This window comes from Erinaceus europaeus, chromosome 1, assembly GCF_950295315.1.
Source record: "Erinaceus europaeus chromosome 1, mEriEur2.1, whole genome shotgun sequence".
NCBI lineage: Eukaryota > Metazoa > Chordata > Mammalia > Eulipotyphla > Erinaceidae > Erinaceus > Erinaceus europaeus.
In genome coordinates this window covers 136,306,453-136,329,874 of record NC_080162.1, presented here as the reverse complement: position 1 = coordinate 136,329,874, position 23,422 = coordinate 136,306,453, and positions in this window count along the sequence as shown.

Genomic DNA, 23,422 nt, shown 5'->3' with positions numbered 1-23,422 from the left:
CAGTAGCACACTCAGCTGAGCACACATGCTAAATATTCAAGGGCCAGTGTTTAAGCCCCCTATCCCCACCTGCAAGGGAAAAGCTTCATGAGCAATAAAGTAGTGTTGTAGATGTCTCTCTTTCTCTTTCCCTCTCTACCTTCTCAATTTCTCTCTATCTCTATCCAATCAACAAATGAAATATTTTTTTAATATTTATTTATTTATTCCTTTTTGTCTCCTTTGTTGTTTTATTGTTATAGTTATTGGATAGGACAGAGAGAAATGGAGAGAGGAGGGGAAGACAGAGAGGGGAGAGAAAGATAAACACCTGCAGACCTGCTTCACCACCTGTGAAGTGACTTCCCTGCAGGTGGGGAGCTGGGGGGAGCCGGGGGCTCGAACTGGGATCCTTACACTGGTCCTTGTACTTAGTGTCACCTACACTTAACCCTCTGCGCTACTGCCCGACTCCCTGAAATATTTTTTAAAAAGATTATTGGGCCCAGGTGGTGGTGGTGGTGCACCTGGTTGAGCGCACATGTTACAATGTTCAAGGACCTAGGTTCAAGTTCCTGGTCCCCGCCTGCAGGTGGAAAGTTTCATGAGTGGTGAAGCAGTGCTGCAGCTGTCTCCCTGTCTCTCTTCATCTCTATCCCCCCCATCCCCTCTTGATTTCTGGTTGTCTCTATCCAATAAGTAAATAAAGATGATTTTTAAGAAGAGAGAGAGAGAGAGGTTATTAAGCATCATCATCAAATTCAGTTCCCAGCTCACAAACCACTTTAATGTATACATAAATTTTTTTTTAGGTTTAAGATAAGCTGAATTTCTGTAGCTATCACAGCCCTTACTCTATTCAGTATCTAGGGTCATTTTCTCAAGGCAGAGAGCATAGGCTAATTGTTAATGCCCTTAATAAAAAGTTTATCCTTTAAACGCCTTGCAAAATGCTATCATTGTTAATTCATCTCTAGTTTATCAAGAATTCACCATACTCAAGGTTCTTCACAGTAATATTAATAGCTGGTATTTTGAAGTAAGATAGTTTATAAGTGTTGGTTTGTCTTTAGAATAAGAAAAAAAACTTGGAGGGAAGGGTGTGTGTATATAATTAGGGAAATAATGACTTACAAGACAGGCATTGTTATATAGGTACAATTTTTTTTATCTTTCCATGATAGGTATCTGCACACCAATCTTACAAAAAAATCACTTTGCATTGAGTTCCTAATACCCTCTCAAGTCCTTTCTTGTGACCTCTAAGTCTATAGCCTTGCTGCAAGGGAGCATGACTAGCCCAAGTTTCACCCTGTTTTGCCTTTGCCTCCTTGTTCTTAAGTTCCACCTATAAGTGAGATCATCTGATATTCATGCATTTCCTTTTGATTGATCGAACTTCTCATGATTATTTCAAGTTTTGTCCTGAAGTGCAAAGGAATTAATTGATCTCTTATCATTTTTAATCACTGAATAGTATGACACTGTGAAAATATACCACAACTTAAAAAAAAATTTTCACATTTATTTATTTTCCCTTTTGTTGCCCTTGTTGTTTTATTGTTGTTGTAGTTATTACTGTTGTTATTGATGTCATTGTTGTTAGATAGGACAGAGAGAAATGGAGAGAGTAGAGGAGGACAGAGAGAGGGAGAGAAACACAGACACCTGAAGACCTGCTTTAACTCCTGTGAAGTAACTCCCCTGCAAATGGGGAACCGGGGGCTTGAACCCGGATCCTTATGCAGGTCCTTGCACTTTGCACCACGTGAGCTTAACCCGCTGTGCCTGACTCCCTCACAACTTTCTTAACCTCGCATCTGTCAGAAATATAAATAACGACAATAAGCGACCACTTCACACCTGTGAGAATATCATGCATCAGAAAGGACAGGAACAACAAATGCTTGTGAGGATGTGAGCATAAAAGCAATACTTCTACACAGCTAGTGGGAATGTAAATTGGTCCAACCCCTGTGAAAGACAGCCTAGAGATATCTCAGAACATTAGGAACCAGATGGTTAATTTTAATGGCATTCTAACTCAAATTCGTTCAGATAGTTATTAACACTCAACAAATACCAAACTTTTTTTTTCATTCTGTTTTGGGGGCTTTTTGTTGTTGCTGTTTTCTTTATCACTCCTTTTCTCCAAAAGGGTAAACTTCATATGGGCCTGGTCAGTCTCTGTCATAAATGACTATCTCTAGTCCTTAAATATTATCAGACACTTAGGAGAAAATACAGAAAACAGTGTTGAATGATTTAAGTAATGAAAATTATAGTTCTGGTACTACTAATAACATTTATCTACAGGAAAATAAAGGGTATTCCTTGTTTGGACCTACTATTTGTCCCAATTCTATATTTTTTATAAACTTTTTTTAAAATATATTTGTCCAAACTTCACAAGTGAGTTGCTATACAGAAAATTTATTAAAAGTTTGCATTTCTGTCTGCTATATTATATATAGATAAAGGTTAATCTCTGTGATTGGGAAATTTTTCACTTTGTGCTTATCTTTTTATAAATCAAACATTTACTGGATCCCCACAAGGCAATATATACTTTTGCATAAATTATTGTTATTAATTGCATTAGTTATTATAAGTAGGCAAATTCTTCTAGATGTATAGGCTAGGGAAAATGTAAGCAGGTTGAACTTATTTTATACCTAGAATTTGAACAATCCGTAATCCAGTATTTTGTTGTGAATTTGTCTTCTTTCTACCAATCTATCACACAACTTAATAATGGCGTGCAATGTTTCCATCAGGACAGGGAACATGACTTGATAATGGGGAAGATTAATGTGAAAATTTACTCATAAGGGACATGGAGGTAGCACACGGTCAAGCACACACAGTAGGAAGTGCAAGGGCCTGCACAAGGATCTGGGTTCGATTCCAGCTCTCTACTTGCAGAGTGGACGATTCACAAGCAGTGAAGCAGGTCTGTAGGTATCTCTCCCCCTTTTTTATCTCCCCCTCCCCTCTCAATTTCTCTCTGTTCTAGCCAATAAAATGGGAAAAAAAATAGCTATCAGGAGCAATGGATTCTTAGTGCCTGGAGGAAAAAAAAAAATACATACAAGACATAGCGAAGTGTCATAGTTTATGGATATAGGCTGTTCATCACTGGTCTTATCACACACACAGTGAACCTGAACATAAGATCTCTATGCCTTATTTTTCAAACCTGTTAAACAAGTATAATAAGCAACACGTATTAATTGCTCTTCCAGAGTAGACCATAGTAGTTGTCAGTAACATGCAAAAGAACCTTTACATTTTGGGAGGTAAGATAGTAGAGCACCTGGTTAAGCGCACATAGTACAAAATGCAAGGACCCGTGCAAGAATCTGGGTTTGAGCCCCCGGCTCCCCACATGCAAGGGGGTCGCTTCACAAGCGGTGAAGCAGGTCTGCTGGTGTCCTTTTCTCCCCCTCTCTATCTTCCCCTCCTCTTTCGATTTCTTTGTCTTATCCAATAAAATTAAGAAAAGAAAAAAAAAAAAGACAGTCTTCACTGAGAGTCGCTGTGGTTTCCTGCTTCAACTGTGCTTGGACAGAACTCAGCGCTTGCCCTCCCCGGCCAACCCAACCAGCCACACCGAACCAGCGGTCCACCACCTCCTCACAGTGCCCATTGTCCCGCTCCAGACCTGCAAAGTCACCCCCGCAGCCGCCATGAGTCCGTCGATATCTTACTACTTTGACCGAGGTGATGTGGCTTTGAATAATTTGGGGCCGAATGGCAGCGCAGCCTGTTAAGCGCACATATTAAAATGTGCAAGGACCCAGGTTCGAGTCCCCGTCCCCACCTGCAAGGGGAAAGTTTTTGCAAGTGCTGAAGTAGTGTTGCAGGTGTCTCTCTGTCTCTCTCCCTCTTGATCTCTCCCTTCCCTCCCGATTCCTGGCTGTCTCTATCAAATAAATAAAATTTAAAAAAAAAAAAAAAAGAAGAAGAATTTTGCCAAATAAATAAAATTTAAAAAAAAAAAAAGAAGAATTTTTTCCTTCACCAATCCCACAAGGAGAGGGAAAAAGCGGAAAAACTGATGAAGCTGCCGAACCAGGGTGGCGGCAGGATCTTCTTGCAGGATGTCAACAAACCTGATCGCAAAAACGGAGAATGACTGAACGCCATGGTGTGTGTGTTACACTTGGAAAAGAACCTCAATCAGTCACTACTGGGATTGCACAAACTGGCCACTGAAAAAGCAACCCCCAACTGTGTGATTTCCTAGAGACCCATTACCTGAACGAGCAAGTGAAATCCATCAAGGATCTGGGTGGTGACCACGTGACCAACCTGTGGCTGGGTGCCAGTCTGGCCTGGCAGAGTATCTCTTCCACAAGCACACCTTGGGAGACAGTGATGAGAACTAAGTCTTGGGCTGGCCGGTCACAGGCACTACATGCATATTGGGGTCACCTCTCTTTCCCTTTTCTATAAGCTGTACTAGAACATCTACTTAAGTCTTGTTTGTATCAATCCTTCAAATAAAGTAATTTGGTAAACCCCCCCAAAAAAAATTAAAAAAAAAAATGGCCAGAGGAGCAGTGGATTTGTAATGTAGGCATGGAACCCCAGTGATAACCCTGGAGGCAAAAAAAAATTTTACCAAGTTTTAAAACATGTCACAGTAAAATGTCTACCATCCATAAGGGTCAAAAAGCAGTTTCTGAGATCAGGATAAGTAAATATAAAACAAAAATTGGAGAAATAAGTGAAAAGACAATATTTTATGTTACAAAGATAATGGTTCTTTAAGGATGTTTGTATATTAGTACTGAGATTTAGTTTTAAACCTACATGCCAATCCATCCCCCTTGTTAGATCTTGGATTCCATTGACATCTTCAGGATAGACCTTAACCCTGCTTCTCTTCTCTTTAAGATTATTCCTTTTGATTTTTAATTTACATTTATTTATTCATTTGATAGGACAGAGATAAATTGAGAGATAAAAGGGAGATAGAGAGGAAGAGAGACAGAGAAACACTTGCAATGCTGCTTCATCACTCATGAAGCTTTCCTCCCTGCCATTGGGGACCAGTGGCTTAAACCCAGATCCTTTCACATTATAATGTGTGTGCTCAACCCAGTGACTCCTCACGACTTGGATTCTTGAGGTACTGAAAAGTGAGACAGGAAATAAGGATTGCTAAAAGCAATAATATCGTCATTATCACTGAGAGAGCTCAATGGTAGGCTGTGCACATCTGCACTCAAATGTGCTAGTGAGCTCTAGAATCAAAATGGCAAGAAGATCAAGAAGTGACTGTACTTAAAGAATCAGCTGCAGGTTAAGCACAGGTGGCACAAAGCACAAGGACCAGAGGAAGAATCACAGTTCTAGCCACCAGCTCCCCACCTGCAGGGGAGTCACTTCACAGGCGGTGAAGCAGGTCTTCAGGTATCTGTCTTTCTCTTCCCCTATCTGTCTTCCCCTCCTCTTTCCATTTCTCTCTGTCCTATCCAACAACGATGACAACAATAATAACTACAACAACAACAACAACAACAAAAGGGCAACAAAAGGGAGTAAATAAATAAATATTAAAAAAAAAAGAATCACTTGAAATATCCTGCTCCTTTCTTCACTTCACTGGATAAGAAGAGACAATAGTTGGGAGAAGTTATCCAGCTAGTTCTTCCTATTTACTAGCTAAATTAATCTACCTGCCCAGCTGGTAGAGTAATTTGCATATCAATCTTGAGCACCCAACAGAATCACCTGGAGGGTCTGTGAAAATTCAAGAATGTAGGCTCAGGTGGTGGTGCACCTGGTTAAGTACACACATTACAGTGCTCAAGGACCTCAGTTCGAGCCCCTGGTCCCCACCTGCAGGAGGAAAGCTTCAGAAGTGGTGAAGCAGGGCTACAGGTGTCTCTCTATCTCTCTGCCTCTCTATCTTCCCCTCTCCTCTCAATTTCTGTCTCTATCCAATAATAAATAAATATTAGAACAAAAACTCAAGAACGCTGCAACCCATGCAGTTACTGATTTGCCACATTGATAAAAGTTCAATCTGTTGATCTTAACTGGTTTGGAGAGGTAGGGGCATGCTACATTTGGACAAATAAAGTGGTCTAACATCACATTCCATTTGGGTAGGCAAGAATTTCCTCCACAAATAGTGAGTGTTTTCAGTATTCTATCACTGGTCTCCACGTGCAATAGGGAAGCTTCACAAGCACTGAAGTGGTGTTGCAGGTGTCTTGCCTTTCTATCTTTCTTCCCCTTTCCTTTCCCTCTTTCTATTTCTGTCTTTGGCCTTCTTTTTTCCTTCTTTGGCCTTCTATCAAAGAAAAGAAAAAACAGGACCCAGGTGGTGGCACACCTGGTTAAGCACTCACATCAGAATGTGCAAGGATGGGGGTTCAGGCCCCTGGTCCCCACCTGCAGGGGGAAAGCTTCATGAGTGGTGAAGCAGGGCTCAGGTGTCTCTCTTGTCTCTTTCCCTCCCTGTTCCCTCCTCCCTTTTCAATTTCTGTCTTTAACCAGTAACAAACAAATAAATAAATTTCTAAAAAAGAAAATGACCATCAAAAGCAATGAAAGCCCCAGGTATAACCCTGGCTATAAACTAAACTAGAATAAAGTATGAAAAAAAAAATCGATGCCTTCCCCCAGACCCAGAGACTGACACCTAGAGCCGTCAGTTGTTGATTGGATGGAAGTAAGTCTGTTTGTTCTAACTAGCATGTGAAAGTAATTTTTTTGAGAAAAGAAAATATTGAAATACCAGTCTCGAATTTTCACCCAGTCTAGAAATGAAGCTCTGTATCATTTTTCTGTGAAGTTCTGATTCTGACACTTAACTGATTCACTATTTCCTGGGGAAAGATGGGTTCTGAATGAGGAATGACTTGAGGTTACAATACTGCAAACATGCCTATTTCTGTCCAGTTTTCTTCTGAAATTACCAGAAATTCTCTCGAGAAGGGAATTTCTATCCCACTGTCTCCAGGAGATTTAGTAGACTGAATAACTAAGAATTTTAAACCAAGAATCTGACTTTTTCTAATACTTTTCCAAACATCAGAAGTTTTACTAACCCACCCTTATCTGGCATCTCCCTGTTTGTTCTCTCACACTCTAGATAAATCCTCCATTTAATGTTTCTAAATTATATTCATACTTTTCAGAGATACAGATAAAAGGAAAAAAAAATTTTAGCCACATTGAAATTTAACCCTTTTACACAGGTTAACAAAATGTACCACAAGAAAACTAAACATTAGTTTTAAGAAAAGTAGTAAGAAACAGTTCTCTTTTTTTTTTTTCTGTTTTGCCAGTGTTCTTAAGGCTTTATGAAGTAGCAAATTGTTGAAGCTCTTTCATCCATTATTCCAGCAGTGTTTTTTTTTATTTGCACTGTTTTATATTTAATTGATTTCTGGTATTATTTGCGTACTCTCGCCACATATCCTATTCCTTAATTTGGTTTTAATTCTCTCCTCCTAACATAAAAACTGATATTTAAAATATTGATTTAGTCATTTTTCTTCTTAGAGAAGCATTTCACATTATGTTTCCCTCTAAGCACCATTTTGATTAGATAGACATTTTGTTCTGTTACAATTTTCATTTTAATTCAATTTAAAATTGTTTGCTAATTTTCGCTATGACTTCTCTTCTTAGGAACAATGGGTTGTTTAGAGGTATATTTCTTGAGGTCTGGTGGTGGCACACCCAGTTGAGCACACACAGTGTCATATGTAAGGACCCAGGTTCAATCCCCGGTCCTCACCTATAGGCAGAAGCTTCGTGAACAGCAGTGTAGGGCTACAGATCTCTCTCTCTCCCTTTCTATCTCTCCCTCCCCAATCAGTTTCTATCTCTATCCAAGATAAATTAATAAAATTTTAATCATACCATTCCTTTAAAGAAGAAGTATGTTTCTCAAAGGCAAATACATGGACATTTTCTAGCTACTTCTATTTTAATTGATGTAACATTGCATTGTGGCATTAATTAAGTTTCACATGTGTGCATTGAACATCAACAGATGTATACCACATTATACGCACACTAAAAGTCCAGTTCTATCCTTTACCATATAATTTTCCTGATTTACACTCAATTAAAGGTGACCTAGTTCATATTTCACAAATTTCAGATTGTAAAAAGTTTAAGGAAAACCATGTTTTCTAAGAAGAAAACTACTATAATTGTATCACAAATCTAGAACCCAGAAATATTGTAATGCATGCATCAAATTTTACAGAGTTGCAGAAAGTTAAAGAAATTCTTCAAGAATGATGTCAAAAGTTAAAATTATAAATCCGAGAGCCACTCTTTGACTTCCCTCTACTGGCTAAATTTCAGAGTGCAGATCAGTACATGGTACTGAAGATTTTACCAAAAGACATTCACAGTAAGATTGAATAGCTTTTAGAGTTTGTCAAAGGCCCATGTGATCTTTATTTCTTTTATCTTTATTTATTTTTTTCAAATGATATCTCTTTTCTAAAAACTTCTTTTTATTATCTTTATTTATTGGATAGACACAGCCAGAAATTGAGAGGAAGGGGAGATAGAGAGACAGACAGACACCTGTAGCCCTGTTTCACCACTTGTAAAGCTTTCCCCCTGCAGGTGGGGACCGGGGGCTCAAACCCAGGTCTTTGTGCACTGCAATATGTGTGCTCAACCAGGTGCCCCACCACCCAGCCCCTTTCCTTTATCTTTATAGGACCAAAACTATTTCTTTCATGTATCTTTAACCTTCACTAATATCTATCTTGATTGCTAGTTCCTACAGAATCACTTTGTCTATAGGATTTCTAATAATGATAGAAGCATTGTCATAGAAGATTCAAGAGTGATCACAAAGAAGGAACTCAATAAATCACATCTTTAGCCACAGAAACCTCCTTTACAATTTAACAGAAGTCATAAATTATTGCATGAAGGCATAGCACAAGGACTGGAGTTTACTTCTATAACTAAAATTTTTCATGTTGATTTATCCTTGTATCATTTTATCATTTTTTATCATTGTATCATTTTATCAGTTTAGCTAAATTTACTAATAAAACCCAAATGCAGATTTAAGGGAACTTAAAAAAAATCTGCCAAATTGCTTTCTAAAGGTTTTAAAAATACCCATTAGTCTTCTTAAAATTTGTCAGGGGATTATGGGTTTTGTAAACAGATTTTTTTTTAATGTGACATCAGGGCATGGACCCAAGGAGTTGCTATGTACCATAATTTGCTAGTTTTTGGGTTTTCTCTAGGTTCAGATGAAGACCCTAGTAATTGTATGTAGAGCAAAATATGAGGGATGACTTCTCTGATTGTCTATGGATTCTGTCTCTAATCAGCCCCACCACAGGGAGAAAATTGCAGGTCTCCACAGTTCCTCAAACCAGCAGCCCTCTGGCCCCCATTCTTAGGATATAATACTTTCCACACAGTCTAATTGTCTCTTACCTACCCTTTTGTAATTATCCTCCTTAATCACCTCGTTGGGTTTAGATTTTTATTATATCTAAGATGAAAGATTGTTTATCAATAGCCTATGCTAATAAGCTCCTCAAAGGACAAAATTCCTGGAAGCCTAAAAGCAACAAGCCATGAAAAAGACAATGCAGGGAGTAGGGCGATAGCGCAGCGGGTTAAGCGCAAGTGGCTCAAAGGACCGGCGTAAGGATCCAGGTTTGGGCCCCCAGCTCCCCACCTACAGGGGAATTGCTTCACAGGCAGTGAAGCAGGTCTGCAGGTATCTATCTTTCTCTCCCCCTCTCTGTCTTCCCCTCTTCTCTCCATTTCTCTCTGTCCTATCCAACAATGGTGACATCAAGAACAATAATAATAACTACAACAATAAAACAAGAAGGGCAACAAAAGAGAAAATAGATATTAAAAAAAATAAAAAAGACAATGCAGAAGATGAATCAGTAAGAGTTGATAGCATGACAGTTATGCAAAGAAACTCTCATGCCTGAGGCTCCTAAATCCCAGGTTCAATTCCTTGCAGGACCATAAATCAGAGCTGAGGTGCTTTGGTAAAAAGAAAAGAAAAAGTTAAACTCGGTTTTCATATTTTCGGCTGATTCTTCCGCAGCAGTTAAATTAAGATTCACATTGCTACATAAATAAATTAACTCTCACATTTGAAGGACCAGGGAGAATAAATTTAACACGAAAAAGCTCTGAGGCTAGGAAATTTAAGATTTAACCAAAACTTGTCATTCATTCCTCTGGGTCTTTGTAATCCCTTGTTTAACATTTATTTTTGCTGCCACCTGCTGGTGCTTAGGGAATTGTCAGCTGAGGCAGTGAGTTTTAGTTCATTATAGCTTGTACAGATTTGTAACTGTTCAAAGAAAGACCCTTTCAGAAAAGTACAGTCATAAAAATTTAATGAAATATTTCAAAATAGTTTTATGTTTTAAAAGTTTTTTTAAATATGTATTTATTATTGGATAGAGACAGAGAGGAATCGAGAAGTTAGAGGGAGATAAAAGAGGGAGAGAGAGATTTGCAGCCCTGCTTCACAGCTCATGAAGCTTTCCCCCTACAGGTAGGGGACCAGGGGCCTGAACACAAGTCCTTGGACACTGTAGTGTGTGTACCACCACCTGGGACCCCCATGAAAAATATTTAAATAGAAGTTAAACTGCAATATGGTAAAGGAGAGGTCTATAGAAAGAGAAAAGAAATGAGGAGCTAGAAGTTGTACAATACCAGACATCAGCAAGTTGGAGCCAGGATGTTGTTAACAGTGAGTGAACACTGGATACAGCATTTCACTTTGTAATAGGGTCTTCTGGGGTCCCATAGTTATCCAGAAAATCAAGTAATTCCATAGCATAGCCAGACTACTATCACACAGTTTACTGAAGGTTTCCTTAGACTTTTTTGGTCATTTAACTATTTATCTAAAAGTAGCATCAACTAGAGTTTGATGGAATCTCATTTTTTAAATAAAAACTAGGCAGTATAACATTGCTTTGAAATTCCACTGGGAAGCAAATCAGTACATTCTGCAGCCTGAGAAATTAAGCCCATGTCAGGCGATAGGCAAAAGCTTCTATGTACCAGCATCAGTGTGATTTCAGTCACTAACTTCTTGAGTTGATATAACCAACAAGTTTTCATCCAAATCCAAAACAAAGAAACAAAGTGCCTCAGAGAAAAATTATCGTACAAGTTCTTGACCATTTATGGAGTCAAAATCTCAGCTATAAAAAGATTTCCCATGATGCTGGGCTCGTCAAGGGGAGAAATGTTTACTGACAGAATGGCACTGTGGGAGGTCAACCACCCTGGAGCACCATGAGTCTCTGTGTTGAAAGGTCTGATCCCTAACAGCCATCAGTTACCCGAAGATGAAGCTTGGGAGGAAGCAAGTTGAGGCAACTGTTCCAACATTACAAATATCACATGGTGAGATTCCTGAGAAGGTGATGGAGTCATACCTGGAGAGTTTGTGATAAACACAGTCAACATTGCCACTTACATAACTAAATGACAATCTTTGGAGAATATAGCCAAGGAACTATTAACAATCGACTCCCAGCTTGAACTAGGAAGACAGGAGATCTGACGGTTGCCGAAATTTTAAGTAAGGTTGCCTACTAAACACAGAATAGAAATACAATAGACAAAACAAAACAAAAACATAGAGGTATAGGTGGATGGAATGGGTTAGTGCTGAGAATGGTGTGCAGACACTTAGCAAAAGGACAAAAAAAATGCACACATGTGAAAACAATTGTTGTGTAGCTCATTCTTTCTATCTTGTTCTTTAAAAATATTTTTATTCATTTATAACTAAATAGAGACAGAAAGAGAGAGATAGGAAGGTATAAGAGACAGAGAGACACTTCCAGCCCTGCTTCACCACTCATGAAGCTTTCTCCCTGCAAGTGGGAACCAGGGGTTTGAACTTGGGCCCTTGTGCACTGTAATGTGTGCACTTAACCATGTGTGCCACCGCCTGGCTCCAATCATTATTTCTCTAGTAAAGCAATATGTAAACATCCAGATAAAAATTTAGACTTTTAAGAATCTTCCAAATTCCAATCCAAAATACATCAACTGAGGAGAACAAGTCCCTGATTTCTGACCACAGACTATGCTCACCCCTTTAGACTCCTGATGCCATATCTACTCTCACCACAGTGCCTTTGGTCAGAAGTCTAGTTCTCACATTGAATCTCCATCCATACTTCATGACAACCATAATCCTTAGGTGTACAAACTGTTAATTGACTTCCTGGTAAGTGGATTATGGAAAGGAAGTGAACATAGCTCTAGATATGGGTAGGAGAATGTGGGATCTGTAGGCAGAAGATATGCCAACTACATTGGGTTTAGGTAGGTTTATCCTTTCTCCCACTAGTAAATGAATACAGGAGAATGGAATGGGAGTAGGGTCAGAGTGGTCCAAATATAAGTGTAGTCCAGTTATAAGGGTGAATAGCTTGAGTGGCATGTACTTGTGTTCATGCACACATACATACACACACATATTGCAATTCCCACCACCGGAGTTCTGTGTCCCGTTCCATTCATTGGAAACTTCTTTATTCTTTATCCCTCTGGGATATGGACCAAAATTCTTTATGGGGTGCAGAAGGTAAAAGGTCTGACTTCTGTACTTGTTTATCCACTGAACATGGATGTTGGCAGATGGATCCATATGCCCAGACTGTTCTGTCTTTCCCTAGTAGGATAGGGCTCTAGAGAGGTGAGGTCCCAAGACACATTGGTGAAGTTGTCTGCCCAGTGAAGTCAGGATGGCAAGTTGGAGGCTGAAAGGCGGTAAAATATAAAGCAGGAAAATTCATTTAATAAGCAGGAAGCCTAAATTTGTTTAATAAACAGGAAGCTTAAGAATAGAGATGATGCAACTAAGGGTCTTCATGTGAGCAGAAGCTAGGAATTCTATTTTAGGTGTGTTCCAAGAGGCCCATGACTTTAATTTTTGCCTGAGCCTGGTAGATAACATGCAGGTGGACTAAAAGTATTGTCTGGTAAGATGGTGTCAGAGTTAAGAATAGGGTTAGAAAGATGGATTAAGGCGGAGAGTAGTCCCCAAATATGAGGAGAGTATATAAATACCATTAACTATAAACCCCAAAACATGACCTAGGATCCATATTATATCCATATTTAGCATAAGGAGCATTTCCTAATCTAAATTGTAAATGCCACACAAAATATGTAAGCAGCTAGCCCTTGTCCCATGTCATAAACACAGTCCTACAAATCTACATGGTATGCTTTCTACTTTTAACTGTTTAGTGATTTTCCATTCACTTAGAAAATAATAAATACAAAAAAACCCTTAATTCAGTAGCTATATTCTATAAAACATCAGAACCAACAATTTAATAAATATAAAGCCATTTCTCTTAGGCCATATATAAGGCTGGTTTCCTCTGATACACAGGTTGCAAAATTTTTTACTAACTGACCAAGACATAATGTTGTTTTGTGTGATTCTATGTTTTTTCACCTTTTCTTTGATGTTGTATTTACCTAAGTTACACCCCACTAGCCTGACTTTTTCAGGTAGAGAGAAAGACACCACAACACCAACGCTTTCCCAAGTGCAGTGGAAATGGCTTTAACTCAAGCCCCCAAATACGTATATGTATATGTATATTAATATATTTTACTGAACTGTTAATACTGCATTCACAAGCAGCAGCACTATAATTCATGGTTGAACAAAATGTATCCAGTACTAACATATATATAATTTTTGTATTGTCTTTATTGGATAGAGACAGACAGAAATCAAGAGGGTAAGAGAGACAGGGAGAGAGAATGAGACACCTGCAGCACTGCTTCACCACTTGCAAAGCTTTCCCCCTGTGTGTGGGGACTGGTGGCTTGAACCTGGTTCTTGAGCACTGTACCTAATGTGTGCTCAACCAGGTGTGCCACCACTGGCCCTTATATAAATTTATCTGAAAAGCATATCACAACATTCTTGCTCATAAAAACACAGGCAACATTTCTTTTGGGACCTGTTAAAAGTGCAGGGCCAACCAGTGCTGCACATGGTTGAGCACAGATGTTACCAGGTAAAAGGTTCAAGTTTGGGGGCCGGGCAGTAGTTCAGCGGGTTAAGCGTACGTGGCCCAAAGCGCAAGGACCAGCGGGAAGGATCCCAGTTCCAGCCTCTGGCTACCCACCTTGCCACGCCCCACTCAAATCTAGAACAATAGGTCTGACAGGGTCAGCACCCCGGAAAACTCTCTTCAAGGAAGAAGAATTCTGGGAGTGGGTCTTGGCATCCTGAGCAGATCTAAATTGGAAACTCTGATTATTGTTTTCATTATGTACATGGTAATGATGCCGTGTAATCGGGTATGAACAGCCCCTGTTCCCAGATTAGATACAAATGAATAGGAAATGAGGTGGACGAAGTTATGGGTCATCAAATACATAAAGTTTTAGGAAAAATTCTTAATAATACTCACCTCCTCTTATGAAATATGTTAAAACTCTACACAAAATACTATCTGCTAAGCCTATTACTCTGAAATACATCACCCCATGAAGCACGACATTTCTGTGTAAAACCTCAAGGCCATCTAATCTAGAAATAAGCTTTACTTTCTGTTTCAGATATTGTTTATGTAAGACTGAAAGATATATAAACTCTTACTGGCTGAATAAAAATGGAACTCAGATTCACCCTCCAACAGAGTGTAGTGTAGTTCTGTTCTCCCTTGCTCCAATTCTTGACCCACCGGGTGGTCGCCTTTGGAGTTCCCTGATCCTTCCTGCTGCTCTTCCACTGTAGCAGTCTGTCGCAGGTCTTCAGGTGTCTTTCTCTCCTGCTCTCTGTCTTCCCCTCCTCTCTCCATTTCTCTCTATCCTATCCAACAACAACGACATCAATAATAATGATAATAATAACCACAAGAATGGTAAAAACAACCAGGGTAACAAAAGGGGAAAAAATGGCCTCCAGGAGCAGTGGATTTGTAGTGCAGGCATCGAGCCCCAACAATAAGCCTGGGGGCAAAGAAAAAAAGGTTCAAGTTTCTGGTCCTCAGCTACAGGGATAATTTTCATGAATGAGGAAGCAGTGCTGCAAGTGTCTATCTTTCTCCCTATCTCTCCTCCCCTCTCAATTGCTCTGTGTTCTATCAAGTTGAAAACAATAAGTAAATATTTTATAAAGCTTAAAATCACCAACAGATACAGAAAAATATGAGAAATATGGAGCCTGTTATGTGTTGAGAAAGGTCTGGGTTTCCAGCCTTGGAGCTGGAATAAGAAGACAGAGTGCCTCCTTATTCAGTTGGGAACATTTCTATCAGGTTACTTAAATTTTCTTACCAGAATGCATGTCCCAGTATGTTTTTTGTTTGTTTGTTTGTTTGTTTGTTTTTTGTCTCCAAGGTTATTGCTGGGGCTCAGTGCTAGCACTATGAATCCATTGCTCCCAACGGCCATTTTATTGGATAAGACAGAGAGAAATTGAGGTGGGGTGGATATCGGGAGAAAGAAAGATAGATACCTGCAGATCTGTTTCACCACTTCCACCTGCAGGGGGGATGCCAGAGGCTCGAACCTAGATACTTTCAAGGGTCTTTTTTAAACCTTTTTTTTTAAAGAATTTATTTATTTATTCATGAGAAAAATAGGAGGAGAGAAAGAACCAGCCATCACTCTGGTACATGTGCTGCCAGGGATCAAACTAGGAACCTCATGCTTGAGAGTCTAGTGCCTTAGCCACTGGGCCACCTCCTGGACCACGCAAGCGTCTTTGTACTATGTGTGCTTAACCGGATACACTACCACCCAGCCTCCCCCAAACCACAGTTGGATTTCAAAAAACGCTTTAAGTACTGATTCTGTACTGAAATTGTAGTTAGCAGGTAAATTCACAATTACAGAATTCATGAATTATAAGGATCAACTGTATGTGGATGATGTCTTTGGTCTGGGATCTAAATCTCTCCCAGAAATAGGGTGCTTTTTCAGCTTGAACCTCAGTCCTTTCCAAGTAGCCTCTGCCTTGCTCTCTATTCCCTAGCCAGAAACAACACCTTCCCCTTCCATTCAATACAATGACATGTCTTCTCTCACCCGTGTCTGCTGAATTCAACCAAGTTGACCAGAACTCTGTATATCTCAGATATTGCATGGGGTAAAAGACAGACTTTTCTGAGTGAATGTGCTTCTTGGAAAAATTTGAACTATTAAACCTTCTATAAAATTAATTGTATTAAAAGCACTTTTTTTTCTAATGAGCACAGTGACAACCCAGTCACACACAAAAGGCAACCAAGTGGAAACTACAATGTAACTACATGGCAAAAGCTAAAGATCATTATATGCAGTCACCAGTCCAAATATGATAGGAATAAATTTACCATGACTTTGGAAAGTTCATGGCCAAATATTTCTTCACTTCCCATGAGATATGTTCATGGTTGAGAATAACATTTTAAATTATTTCTTTTCTCTGTGAAATAAACTTAGGCTAGTGTTACAAAGAAGTTGCATGATAAAATACAATTCCAAAGACTGATTTCAAACTTTCTGAAAAAGCAAAGCACGCAGAAGAGTCTATTTAAAATGACAACAGATTACTCTAATAACTTTGTAATTATTTATATAACTTGATCTCTCACTTCTGAAATTACATAATACATATGTGTAGAAGATATAAGTGTATATGCATATATTTATAGCCACTTAAGTTACCATTATGTGAACCATTTTACAAGTTAGAGAAAATACTAAAATACATGTAGAGCATATGTTTGTGTGTTTATAGTCTTAAAAATAAATTTAAAAGCTGGCAAAGTAGTTGATTTGGATAATTCATTGCTTTGTCACATGTGTGTCCCAGATTTGAGCCAGACCCCCATTGCTTTGGAGGGAACTTCAGTGATATGATGTCTTTCCCTCTCTGAGTTGTTACGTTTCACTCTGTTTTTTCTATATGAAAAAAATCAGCTTAGTGTGGTAGAGTCCCAGAGATGACTGAAAAATAATGAATGCAGAAATGCAAGCAATGAATCTGATTTTCCCTCTCTTCAGGAAAATTTGGGTAGGCAATTTTATTTTTAGCTTATTAAGTGGTTTGTATTTTAAGCTTTGATTTTAGAATCAGATGACAAGTAGTGCATTTCTGGTTACTATGTACTTATTACCACCAATAAGAGGGAATTAGAAAATCATATATTAAACTATCAATTAGTATAAGCATAAAAATCACATAAAGAAAAATGAGGTTTTTTTCAAGTTTTTCACTTTGTTTTTCTATTCCCCCCTCCCCTATCGAGTTCTGTCTGTTTTAACCAATAAATATACAACATTTTGGGGGGAAAAAATAGCTGTATTCTGTAGCAATAGAGAAAGAAGAAACAGAATGGTCAATGATGGATATCATTCAATAAGAATGTGTGTTCCAGTAACTAGAGATAAATTTCAAAAAGTCTCGATCAGTCAACGCCCATGTTCAGTGAGGAAGCAATTACAGAAGCCAGATCTTCCACCTTCTGCATCCCATAATGACCCTGGGTCCATACTCCCAGAGGGATAAAGAATAGGAAAGCTATCGGGGTGGGGATGGGATATGGAGATCTGGTGGTGGGAACTGTATGGAGTTGTACCCCTCTTATCCTATGGTTTTGTTAATGTCTCCTTTTTAAAGAAAGAAAGAAAGAGAAATGTCTCCTTTTGTTTTATTTATTTTATATTTATTTATTTATGTTTACTAGAGTACTGCTTGGTTCTAGCTATTGGTGGTTGTGGGAATACAGCAGGGGACCTTTTTCATGCTATTAGTGCACAATCTCTCCAGTCTGAGAACTGTCTCATTTTAATTTTCATCTGAAGCATGAGTTATGAAGTAGAATGAATTTCATTTTTCAAAGAGTGAAAAAAAAGCTGAGAGAGGTTAAGAAATTTTCTATAGGTCACAAAGCTAAAAAGGGATAGAATTGATTATTTTGACTCAATATTTTTTTTTGATCCTGAAGCATAGCTCATATTCACTATGGCTTATATTCCTTAATGAGAATCTGGGAGAAAAAACACAGCAATATAATAGGGAGTAGGTAAGTTTGAGGTCATCACTAAAAGTCAACAATTTTTTTGGCTCTGTCTTAACTCTTTTTTCAGCCAACAGGTTCCAGATGCTAGCATGATGCCAACCAGACTTCCCTGGACAGATGACCCCAACAATGTGTCCTGGAGCCCCACTTCCCCAGAACCCTGTCCCACTAGGAAAAGAGAGAGACAGGCTGGGAGTATGGATCAACTTGCCAACGCCCATGTTCAGTGGGGCAGAAATTTCAGAAGTAGGATCTTCAACCTTCTGCACCCCATAAGGACCCTGGGTCCATACTCCAGGAGGGACAAAAAATAGGAAAGCTATCAGGGGAGGGGATGAGATACAGAGTTCTGGTGGTGGGAATTGTGTGGGGTTGTACACTTCATATCCTGTGTTTTTTCTCAGTGTTTCCTTTTTATAAATAAAAATTAAAATAAATAGATAGATAGATAGATAGATAGATAAGTAAAGAAAAAAGAAAAACAGAGTGAAAAGAAAAGTAACTGTAAATAAAATATCTACGAATAAACCTAACCAAAGAAGTGGAAGACTTGTATACTGAAAATTATGAGTCACTATTCAAGGAAATAGAAAAATATACAAAGAAATGAAAATATAATCTATGTTCATAGTTTGGAAGAATTAACATCATCAAAATGAATATACTACCCAGAGCCATATACAAATTTAAATAGATTAAAAGATTCCAACCACATTTTTTAGAAGAATAGAACAAAAGCTACAGGTGTTTATTTGGAACCAGAAAAGACCTAGAACAGCCAAAACAATCTTGAGGAGAAAGAACAGAACTGGAAGCATCACACCCCCAGATCTCAAATTGTATTATAGGGCCATTGCAATCAAAACTGCTTGGCAATAGAACATAGATAGACACACTGACCAGTGGAATAGAATTGAGAGCCCCCAGAAGTAAGCCCCCACAATTATGGACATCTAATGTTTGACAGAGGTGTCCAGACTACTAAATGGAGAAAGGAGAGTCTCTTCAGTGAATGGTGTTGGAAAAATTGGGTTGATACATGCAGAAGAATGAAACTGAATCACTCTATTTCACCAAATACAAAGTAAATTCCAAGTGAATCAAGGACTTGGATGTTACACCAGAAACTACCAAATATTTAGGGAGAAATATTGTCAGAATTCTTTTCTGTATAAATTTTAAAGACATCTTCAATGAAACAAATCCATTTACAAATAAGATTAAATCAAAAATAAACCAATGGGATTATATCAAATTAAAAAGCTTCAGCACAGCAGAAGATACCACTACCTAAACAAAGAGACCCCTCACAGAACAGGAAATTTTTACATGCCATACAGCAGACAAGAGGCTAATAACCAAAATATATAAAGAGCTTGCCAAACTCAACAACAATAAGACAAATGACCCCATCCAAAAATGGGGAGAGAACATGAACAGAATAAAGACCACAATGAGAGACCACTTTAATCCTTGAGAATATCATACACCAGAAAAGATAGCAGCAACAAATGCTGGTCAGATTATGGGAAACAAAGAAACCCTCCTGCACTGCTCGTGAGAATATAAATTGGCCCAACCCCTGTGGAGAGCAGTCTGGAGAATTCTATTTTTTTTAATTTATAAAAAGGAAATATTGACAAAACCATAGGATAAGAGAGATACAATTTCACACAATTCCCACCACCAGAACTCTGTATCCCATCTGCTCCCCTTATAGCTTTCCTATTCTTTAACCCCCTGAGAGTATGGACCCAAGGTCATTGTAGGATGCAGAAGGTTGAAGGTCTGGATTCTGTAATTGCTTCCCTGCTGAAGATGGGCATTGACTGGTCAATCCAAACTCTTAGAAGACTAGAAATGGACCTACCCTATGACCCAGCAATTCTTCTCCTAGGTATATATCCTAAGGAACCAAACACACCATCCAAAAAAGATTTGTGTATGCCCATGTTCATAGCAGCACAATTTGTAATAGCCAAAACCAGAAGCAACCCAGGTGTCCAACAACAGATGAGTCGCTGAGTAAGTTGTAGTCTATATACACAATGGAATAAATACTACTCAGCTATTAAAAATGGTGATTTCACTGTTTTCAGCCCATCTTGGAAGGAGCTTGATGAAATCATGTCAAATGAGATAAGTTAAAAGCAGAAGGATGAATATGGGATGATCTCACCCATAGGCAGAAGTTGAACAGCAAGATCAGAAATCACTAAGCAGAACTTGAACAGGAGCTAATATATTATACCAAAACAAAAGATTCTGGGGTGGGTGAGAGGGGGTCCAGGTCCTAGAACATGATGGCAGAGTACCTAGTGGGGGAATATATTGTTATGTGGAAAACTGGGAAGTCTTATGCATGTACAAACTATTGTATTTACTGTTGACTATAAAACATTAATCCCCCCAGTAAAGAAATTAAAAAAAAAAGGCACTGTAGCTGCAAACCCCACCTTTCCCTTCTATTACATCCCAATCTGGATAATAACAGACTAAGGAGTGTTATCAGTTGCATTTTCTGTAAGGAGATAGTCAAATGGAATTTGAAGGGCATGGCATTTCCTATAAATAAACACCCACATAATAATGCAGGAGGAGGAAGTAGAATCAGGCAGAGAGAAAGAGTTGAATTGTGATGTAGGATAGTGTAAAGTCACAGCTAGCCCAAAGCCAATGGGTAGAAAATGGGCAAGCCTATCCTTCCATCCCTTAGTTATCAAAGTAGATACAAGTTATTTGGGTTGTGGGAATGGTATAGTAATATATTCTAAAGAGATGAAAATTTGTCCTTCTAAAATGTGTATACTTAAACTTACAAGTTTTACTCTTGTAAATAAAGGACTTCTTATTTAGTAAAGGGTACTCACAAATGGAATTTGAGAGGTTATTTCAGAATTGAGGCTACTTCAACCATACTTCTGATACCATGACATTCTGAATGGGTCTTACAAAGTGCTCATTCAAGTTAGCCAAATCTGTGACTTCCACAATAAAGGCACCAACATGCTAGGAGAGCAGTAATTATGGTCCTGATGATTTTAAGAAAACACAATGTAGGAAGATAATTTTTCTATGTCTGCACTGTTAACTTTCAAAGTATGAATTTAACATTGCCAGAAATCATCAAATTATACATCAGCCTGCATACTGTGGGTAAAACTCATATATTTCATCATCATAAAAACCTATGGGAGAGGCTTGAATACTATCATACATAGGATAATGCCATTTCCTGAGTAATAATGCAACCAGCATCTAGTAAATGGTATTAGAAAACTGTCAAGAGAAAGAGAGGATGAAAATGGGATGATACCACCCATAGACAGCAGTTGAAATATAAGAACAGAAGGTAAAACACAAAGCAGAACTTGGACGGGATTTGGTGTATTGCACCAAAGTAAAGGACTGGGGGGGTGGGGGTGGAGAATAGGTCCTCAAACATGGTGGCAAAGAAAAACCTAAATGGGAGGTTAGAGTGTTATGTGGAAAACTCAGAAATGTTACACATGTGCCAACTACTATATTCTAAAGCATTAATCCCTTCAACAAGAGAAAAAAAAAAGCCTGTCAAGGTGTCAAGGTAGGTAGTTGAATATAGTGTCAGTACAACAAGTTCCAAGGTGCCATGGAATAATGAATAATAGCATTAATAACTTTATCTGATTTCATGTGAAATTTGAAATTAACAGAAGAGAGTACATATGATAATAAATAATACAAAGAAACAGTTCCTGGACCTCAATAGAAATAAGTGTGACTTATGTGCCATGAAGAACCTTTTTTCCTTTTCCTCCAGTTGTTAGGGTTCAGTGCCAGTATTATGAATCCACCACTTCTGGAGGCCATTTTTTCCTTTCCTTTTCTTTTTTATATATTTATTTATTTTCCCTTTTATTGCCCTTTTTTATTTTTCTTGTAGTTATTCTTGTTGTTTTTATTGATGTCATCATTGTTAGATAGGACAGAGAGAAATGGAGAAAGGAGGGGAAGACAGAGAGGGGAAGAAAAAGATAGATACCTGCAGACCTGCTTCACAGCCTGTGAAGCAACTCCCCTGCAGGTGGGGAGCCAGGGCTCGAACCAGGATCCTTACACTGGTCCTTGCACTTTGCACCACGTGCGCTTATCCCACTGCGCTACCACTTGACTCCCCCCCTTTTTTTAACTTCCATAAAATTTTTTAGATAGGACAGAGAGAAATAAAGAGAGGAGGGAAGAGAGAGAGGGAGATAGAAAGATAAATACCTATAAACCTGCTTTAATGCTGATAAAGCATCCCTGATGCAGGTGGGGAGCCGGGGCTGGAACCCAGACCTTTGAGCAGCTCCTTGCCCCTCCTCCTCATGAATAATCTTTGTTTGCACTGATTAGATGTGGCTTCTCTCATCATTATCTTAAATTCTGTCACTATGCATTAGATGGGGCCTTGTAACATAATATTTTCAGTCATTTGTTAGATAGTACCCCTTCATATCTATATTTGCCTAGGCATCTTCGTGTGGTTTCTTTATCAACAAATATAAAAATTTTTATCTTTCCTGAGAGACCCCCTAAGGAGAAATCATGTATCCCTACCTCCTCCCAAGATGGCATCACATGATTTAGTAACAGTAGAGAAAAGAAATATGAAGGACCTTTAAATACCTCTCACCACTGGATGACAGTTGTAAGCTGGAGAAAAGATAGTTGAGAAGTCACGAAATTGAGTAAGAATGAATCAAGTGGAGGTATTGGGGTGTTGGGAGTGGAAGAGAATGATAGTGATTACTAAACAGCTAAGTCCCATAATTAGACTTCAAATACAGCCATTAGACTTCAAATACAGTCTGTGGAAAATTTCTCCACAATGGTAGGCTCCTTTATTTTTTAATTCTACAGGCTAAGCACCTACATTTATAAATTGCCAAATCAGCTATGATGATTTATCCAAATTTAATGAAGATTTTTTTGTAACACCAAAGCTAATTCACTATTATCCCACCTACACACACAAAAATAATAATAAGTGAAAGACACATGTAACTAGGGGCCATATGAGAGTTTAAGATACCAGTTGACAAAGTAAAATTTTAAAACATGACTGACAATAGATTTTAAATTAAATAAAGTAGCAAAATATAGGCAAGGACATTACATAATGATTAGAGGATCAATCAGCCAAAAAGACTTAACAATTATTAACATCTATGCACCCAATGAGGGACCATCTAAATACATCAATCACCTACTGAAAGAACTTCAAAAATACACCAATAGTAATGCAATAATACTGGGAGATTTTAACACCCCACTCTCACACTTAGATCAACAAAGCAGAGAATCAACAAAGAAACAAGAGAATTAAATGAAGAGATGGTCAGACTAGACCTCATGGACATCTTCAG